We start from the raw sequence: 7,500 nt of genomic DNA on the forward strand, positions 1-7,500 counted from the left end.
GGGTTAATATCACATTCCCAGTTCATACTACTAAACCAACTTCACTTCATAAAGGGGTTTATATCACATTCCCAGTTCATACTACTAAACCAACTTCATAAAGGGGTTAATATCACATTCCCAGTTCATACTACTAAACCAACTTCATAAAGGGGTTAATATCACATTCCCAGTTCATACTACTAAACCAACTTCACTTCATAAAGGGGTTAATATCACATTCCCAGTTCATACTACTAAACCAACTTCATAAAGGGGTTAATATCACATTCCCAGTTCATACTACTAAACCAACTTCACTTCATAAAGGGGTTTATATCACATTCCCAGTTCATACTACTAAACCAACTTCACTTCATAAAGGGGTTAATATCACATTCCCAGTTCATACTACTAAACCAACTTCACTTCATAAAGGGGTTTATATCACATTCCCAGTTCATACTACTAAACCAACTTCATAAAGGGGTTTATATCACATTCCCAGTTCATACTACTAAACCAACTTCACTTCATAAAGGGGTTAATATCACATTCCCAGTTCATACTACTAAACCAACTTCATAAAGGGGTTAATATCACATTCCCAGTTCATACTACTAAACCAACTTCATAAAGGGGTTAATATCACATTCCCAGTTCATACTACTAAACCAACTTCACTTCATAAAGGGGTTTATATCACATTCCCAGTTCATACTACTAAACCAACTTCACTTCATAAAGGGGTTAATATCACATTCCCAGTTCATACTACTAAACCAACTTCACTTCATAAAGGGGTTTATATCACATTCCCAGTTCATACTACTAAACCAACTTCACTTCATAAAGGGGTTTATATCACATTCCCAGTTCATACTACTAAACCAACTTCACTTCATAAAGGGGTTTATATCACATTCCCAGTTCATACTACTAAACCAACTTCACTTCATAAAGGGGTTAATATCACATTCCCAGTTCATACTACTAAACCAACTTCATAAAGGGGTTAATATCACATTCCCAGTTCATACTACTAAACCAACTTCACTTCATAAAGGGGTTAATATCACATTCCCAGTTCATACTACTAAACCAACTTCACTTCATAAAGGGGTTTATATCACATTCCCAGTTCATACTACTAAACCAACTTCATAAAGGGGTTTATATCACATTCCCAGTTCATACTACTAAACCAACTTCACTTCATAAAGGGGTTAATATCACATTCCCAGTTCATACTACTAAACCAACTTCATAAAGGGGTTAATATCACATTCCCAGTTCATACTACTAAACCAACTTCACTTCATAAAGGGGTTAATATCACATTCCCAGTTCATACTACTAAACCAACTTCACTTCATAAAGGGGTTAATATCACATTCCCAGTTCATACTACTAAACCAACTTCACTTCATAAAGGGGTTTATATCACATTCCCAGTTCATACTACTAAACCAACTTCATAAAGGGGTTAATATCACATTCCCAGTTCATACTACTAAACCAACTTCACTTCATAAAGGGGTTAATATCACATTCCCAGTTCATACTACTAAACCAACTTCACACACAGTCCAATTCAGTAAATCTGTTCTAGAACACACGTCAGAGGTAAATCTGTTCTAGAACACACTTCAGAGGTATCTCTGTTCTAGAACACACGTCAGAGGTATATCTGTTCTAGAACATACGTCAGAGGTATCTCTGTTCTAGAACACACGTCAGAGGTATCTCTGTTCTAGAACACACGTCAGAGGTACATCTGTTCTAGAACACATGTCAGAGGAATCTCTGTTCTAGAACACACGTCAGAGGTATCTCTGTTCTAGAACACATGTTTCTATGTGCCACCCGGGGGCGGGGCCTCGAGGAGACAAACTAACCTGAAAGGCTACTGTTGTTATGTTTCCTTGGAGACCAATGTCACACACACAAACACACACGTGTCTGAGGATATAAATAACATGAAAGAGAGGCAGCCTTACCAGCCATAAATAAATAGAGAGAATTAAGAAGACAGAGAGAGACAGAGAGAGAGACAAAGATAGAGAGAGAAAGGGAGAGAGAGACAGAGAGAGAGGGAGAGAGAGAGACAGAGAGAGAGAGAAAGGGAGAGAGAGAGAGACAGAGAGAGAGGGAGAGAGAGACAGAGAGAGAGAGAGAGAGAGAGAGATAGAGAGAGAGAGAGAGAGAGAGAGAGAGGCAGAGAGAGAGAGATAGAGATAGAGAGAGACAGAGAGAGAGGCAGAGAGAGAGAGAGATAGATAGATAGAGAGAGAAAGGGAGAGAGAGAGAGAGAGAGAGAGAGAGAGAGAGCGAGAGAGAGAGAGAGAGACAGAGAGAAAGGGAGAGAGAGAGAGAGAGAGAGAGAGAGAGAGAGAGGGGGAGAGAGAGAGGGGGAGAGAGAGAGAGAGAAGGGAGAGAGAGAGAGAGAGAGAGACAGACAGACGCACACAAAACCACACATGCACAGACTATCTCATCCTGGAATATAGATCTGAGGTCATCTGCCTAAAGAGCAGGAACCTGGAATTCACCAAAGAAATCAGAAATACAGACATTGTCATCCTACAAGAAACCTGGTATAGAGGAGACGGACCCACTGGTTGCCCTCTAGGTTACAGAGAGCTGGTAGTCCCATCCACCACACTACCAGGTGGTATAGAGGAGATGGACCCACTGGTTGCCCTCTAGGTTACAGAGAGCTGGTAGTCCCATCCACCACACTACCAGGTGGGTGGTATAGAGGAGATGGACCCACTGGTTGTCCTCTAGGTTACAGAGAGCTGGTAGTCCCATCCACCACACTACCAGGTGGTATAGAGGAGATGGACCCACTGGTTGTCCTCTAGGTTACAGAGAGCTGGTAGTCCCATCCACCACACTACCAGGTGGGTGGTATAGAGGAGATGGACCCACTGGTTGTCCTCTAGGGTACAGAGAGCTGGTAGTCCCATCCACCACACTACCAGGTGGGTGGTATAGAGGAGATGGACCCACTGGTTGTCCTCTAGGTTACAGAGAGCTGGTAGTCCCATCCACCACACTACCAGGTGGTATAGAGGAGATGGACCCACTGGTTGTCCTCTAGGTTACAGAGAGCTGGTAGTCCCATCCACCACACTACCAGGTGGTATAGAGGAGATGGACCCACTGGTTGTCCTCTAGGTTACAGAGAGCTGGTAGTCCCATCCACCACACTACCAGGTGGGTGGTATAGAGGAGATGGACCCACTGGTTGTCCTCTAGGTTACAGAGAGCTGGTAGTCCCATCCACCACACTACCAGGTGGTATAGAGGAGATGGACCCACTGGTTGTCCTCTAGGTTACAGAGAGCTGGTAGTCCCATCCACCACACTACCAGGTGGTATAGAGGAGACGGACCCACTGGTTGTCCTCTAGGTTACAGAGAGCTGGTAGTCCCATCCACCACACTACCAGGTGGTATAGAGGAGACGGACCCACTGGTTGTCCTCTAGGTTACAGAGAGCTGTTAGTCCCATCCACCACACTACCAGGTGGTATAGAGGAGATGGACCCACTGGTTGTCCTCTAGGTTACAGAGAGCTGGTAGTCCCATCCACCACACTACCAGGTGGGTGGTATAGAGGAGATGGACCCACTGGTTGTCCTCTAGGTTACAGAGAGCTGGTAGTCCCATCCACCACACTACCAGGTGGGTGGTATAGAGGAGACGGACCCACTGGTTGTCCTCTAGGTTACAGAGAGCTGGTAGTCCCATCCACCACACTACCAGGTGGTATAGAGGAGATGGACCCACTGGTTGTCCTCTAGGTTACAGAGAGCTGGTAGTCCCATCCACCACACTACCAGGTGGTATAGAGGAGATGGACCCACTGGTTGCCCTCTAGGTTACAGAGAGCTGGTAGTCCCATCCACCAAACTACCAGGTGGTATAGAGGAGATGGACCCACTGGTTGTCCTCTAGGTTACAGAGAGCTGGTAGTCCCATCCACCACACTACCAGGTGGGTGGTATAGAGGAGACGGACCCACTGGTTGTCCTCTAGGTTACAGAGAGCTGGTAGTCCCATCCACCACACTACCAGGTGGTATAGAGGAGATGGACCCACTGGTTGTCCTCTAGGTTACAGAGAGCTGGTAGTCCCATCCACCACACTACCAGGTGGGTGGTATAGAGGAGATGGACCCACTGGTTGTCCTCTAGGTTACAGAGAGCTGGTAGTCCCATCCACCACACTACCAGGTGGTATAGAGGAGACGGACCCACTGGTTGCCCTCTAGGTTACAGAGAGCTGGTAGTCTCATCCACCAAACTACCAGGTGGTATAGAGGAGATGGACCCACTGGTTGTCCTCTAGGTTACAGAGAGCTGGTAGTCCCATCCACCACACTACCAGGTGGTATAGAGGAGATGGACCCACTGGTTGTCCTCTAGGTTACAGAGAGCCGGTAGTCCCATCCACCACACTACCAGGTGGTATAGAGGAGACGGACCCACTGGTTGCCCTCTAGGTTACAGAGAGCTGGTAGTCCCATCCACCAAACTACCAGGTGGTATAGAGGAGATGGACCCACTGGTTGTCCTCTAGGTTACAGAGAGCTGGTAGTCCCATCCACCACACTACCAGGTGGTATAGAGGAGATGGACCCACTGGTTGTCCTCTAGGTTACAGAGAGCTGGTAGTCCCATCCACCACACTACCAGGTGGGGGGTATAGAGGAGATGGACCCACTGGTTGCCCTCTAGGTTACAGAGAGCTGGTAGTCCCATCCACCACACTACCAGGTGGTATAGAGGAGATGGACCCACTGGTTGTCCTCTAGGTTACAGAGAGCTGGTAGTCCCATCCACCACACTACCAGGTGGTATAGAGGAGATGGACCCACTGGTTGTCCTCTAGGTTACAGAGAGCTGGTAGTCCCATCCACCACACTACCAGGTGGTATAGAGGAGATGGACCCACTGGTTGTCCTCTAGGTTACAGAGAGCTGGTAGTCCCATCCACCACACTACCAGGTGGTATAGAGGAGATGGACCCACTGGTTGTCCTCTAGGTTACAGAGAGCTGGTAGTCCCATCCACCACACTACCAGGTGGTATAGAGGAGATGGACCCACTGGTTGTCCTCTAGGTTACAGAGAGCTGGTGGTCCCATCCACCACACTACCAGGTGGTATAGAGGAGATGGACCCACTGGTTGTCCTCTAGGTTACAGAGATCTGGTAGTCCCATCCACCACACTACCAGGTGGTATAGAGGAGATGGACCCACTGGTTGTCCTCTAGGTTACAGAGAGCTGGTAGTCCCATCCACCACACTACCAGGTGGTATAGAGGAGATGGACCCACTGGTTGCCCTCTAGGTTACAGAGAGCTGGTAGTCCCATCCACCACACTACCAGGTGGTATAGAGGAGACGGACCCACTGGTTGTCCTCTAGGTTACAGAGAGCTGGTAGTCCCATCCACCACACTACCAGGTGGTATAGAGGAGATGGACCCACTGGTTGTCCTCTAGGTTACAGAGAGCTGGTAGTCCCATCCACCACACTACCAGGTGGTATAGAGGAGATGGACCCACTGGTTGTCCTCTAGGTTACAGAGAGCTGGTAGTCCCATCCACCACACTACCAGGTGGTATAGAGGAGATGGACCCACTGGTTGTCCTCTAGGTTACAGAGAGCTGGTAGTCTCATCCACCACACTACCAGGTGGTATAGAGGAGATGGACCCACTGGTTGTCCTCTAGGTTACAGAGAGCTGGTAGTCCCATCCACCAAACTACCAGGTGGTATAGAGGAGATGGACCCACTGGTTGTCCTCTAGGTTACAGAGAGCTGGTAGTCCCATCCACCACACTACCAGGTGGGTGGTATAGAGGAGATGGACCCACTGGTTGTCCTCTAGGTTACAGAGAGCTGGTAGTCCCATCCACCAAACTACCAGGTGTGAAACAGGGAAGGGTATGCTAATGGATATGCTAATTTGGTATAGAGCAGACCTAACTCACTCTATTACATTAATCAAAACAGGAACATTTTACATCTGGCTAGAAATTAATAAGGAAATGATCTCAAAAGTGTCCTCCTGTGTGCTGCCTACAGTTGTAGTCGGAAGTTTACATCCACTTAGGTTGGAGTCATTAAAACTCGTTTTTCAATCACTCCACAAATTTCTTGTTAACAAACTATAGTTTTGGCAAGTCGGTTAGGACATCTACTTTGTGCATGACACAAGTCCTTTTTCCAACAATTGTTTACAGACATGATTATTTCACTTATAATTCACTGTATCACAATTCCAGTGGGTCAGAAGTTTACATACACTAAGTTGACTGGTGCCTTTAAACAGCTTGGAAAATTCCAGAAAATTATGTCATGGCTTTAGAAGCTTCTGATTGGCTAATTGACATCATTTGAGTCAATTGGATTGCCGCCCCAGGTCAATTGGAGGTGTACCTGTCAGTGTATTTCGGGGCCTACCTTCAAACTCAGTGCCTCTTTGCTTGACATCATGGGAAAATCTAAAGAAATCAGCCAAGACCTCAGAAAATAAATTGTAGACCTCCACAAGTCTGGTTCATCCTTGGGAGCAATTTCCAAATGCCTGAAGGTACCACATTCATCTGTACAAACAATAGTACACAAGTATTAACACCATGGGACCACGCAGCCGTCATACCGCTCAGGAAGGAGACGCGTTCTGTCTCCTAGAGATGAACGTACTTTGGTGCGAAAAGTGCAAATCAATCCCAGAACAACAGCAAAGGACCTTGTGAAGATGCTGGAGGAAACAGGTACAAACGTATCAATATCCACAGTAAAACGAGTCCTATATCGACATAACCTGAAAGGCCGCTCAGCAAGGAAGAAGCCACTGCTCCAAAACCACCATAAAAAAGCCAGACTACGGTTTGCAACTGCACATGGGGGCAAAGATCGTACTTTTTGGAGAAATGTCTTCTGGTCTGATGAAACAAAAATAGAACTGTTTGGCCATAATGACCATCGTTATGTTTGGAGGAAAAAGGGGGACGCTTGCAAGGCGAAGAACACCATCCCAACCGTGAAGCACGGAGGTGGCAGCATCATGTTGTGGGGGTGCTTTGCTGCAGGAGGGACTGGTGCACTTCACAAAATAGATGGCATCATGAGGAAGGAAAATTATGTGCGTATATTGAAGCAACATCTCAAGACATCGGTCAGGAAGTTAAAGCTTGGTCACAAATGGGTCTTCCAAATGGACAATGACCCCAAGCATACTTCCAAAGTTGTGGCAAAATGGCTTAAGGACAACAAAGTCAAGGTATTGGAGTGGCCATCACAAAGCCCTGACCTCAATCCTATAGAAAATGTGTGGTCAGAACTGAAAAAGTTTGTGCAAGCAAGGAGGCCTACAAACCTGACTCAGTTACACCAGCTCTGTCAGGAGGAATGGGCCAAAATTCACCCAACTTTTTTGTGGGAAGCTTGTGGAAGGCTACCCGAAACGTTTGACCCAAGTTAAACAATTTAAAGGCAAT

The 7,500-nt window shown here is 46.5% G+C and overlaps 1 protein-coding gene across 3 annotated transcripts in view; it reads right to left on the reverse strand.

Annotated features, from left to right (window-relative positions):
- LOC106595830 (LIM and calponin homology domains-containing protein 1) overlaps nucleotides 1–7,500 on the reverse strand; it is a 60,563-nt gene that overhangs the window by 50,158 nt on the left and 2,905 nt on the right. The window lies entirely within an intron of this gene.

The sequence above is a fragment of the Salmo salar genome, unplaced genomic scaffold, assembly GCF_905237065.1.
Source record: "Salmo salar unplaced genomic scaffold, Ssal_v3.1, whole genome shotgun sequence".
NCBI lineage: Eukaryota > Metazoa > Chordata > Actinopteri > Salmoniformes > Salmonidae > Salmo > Salmo salar.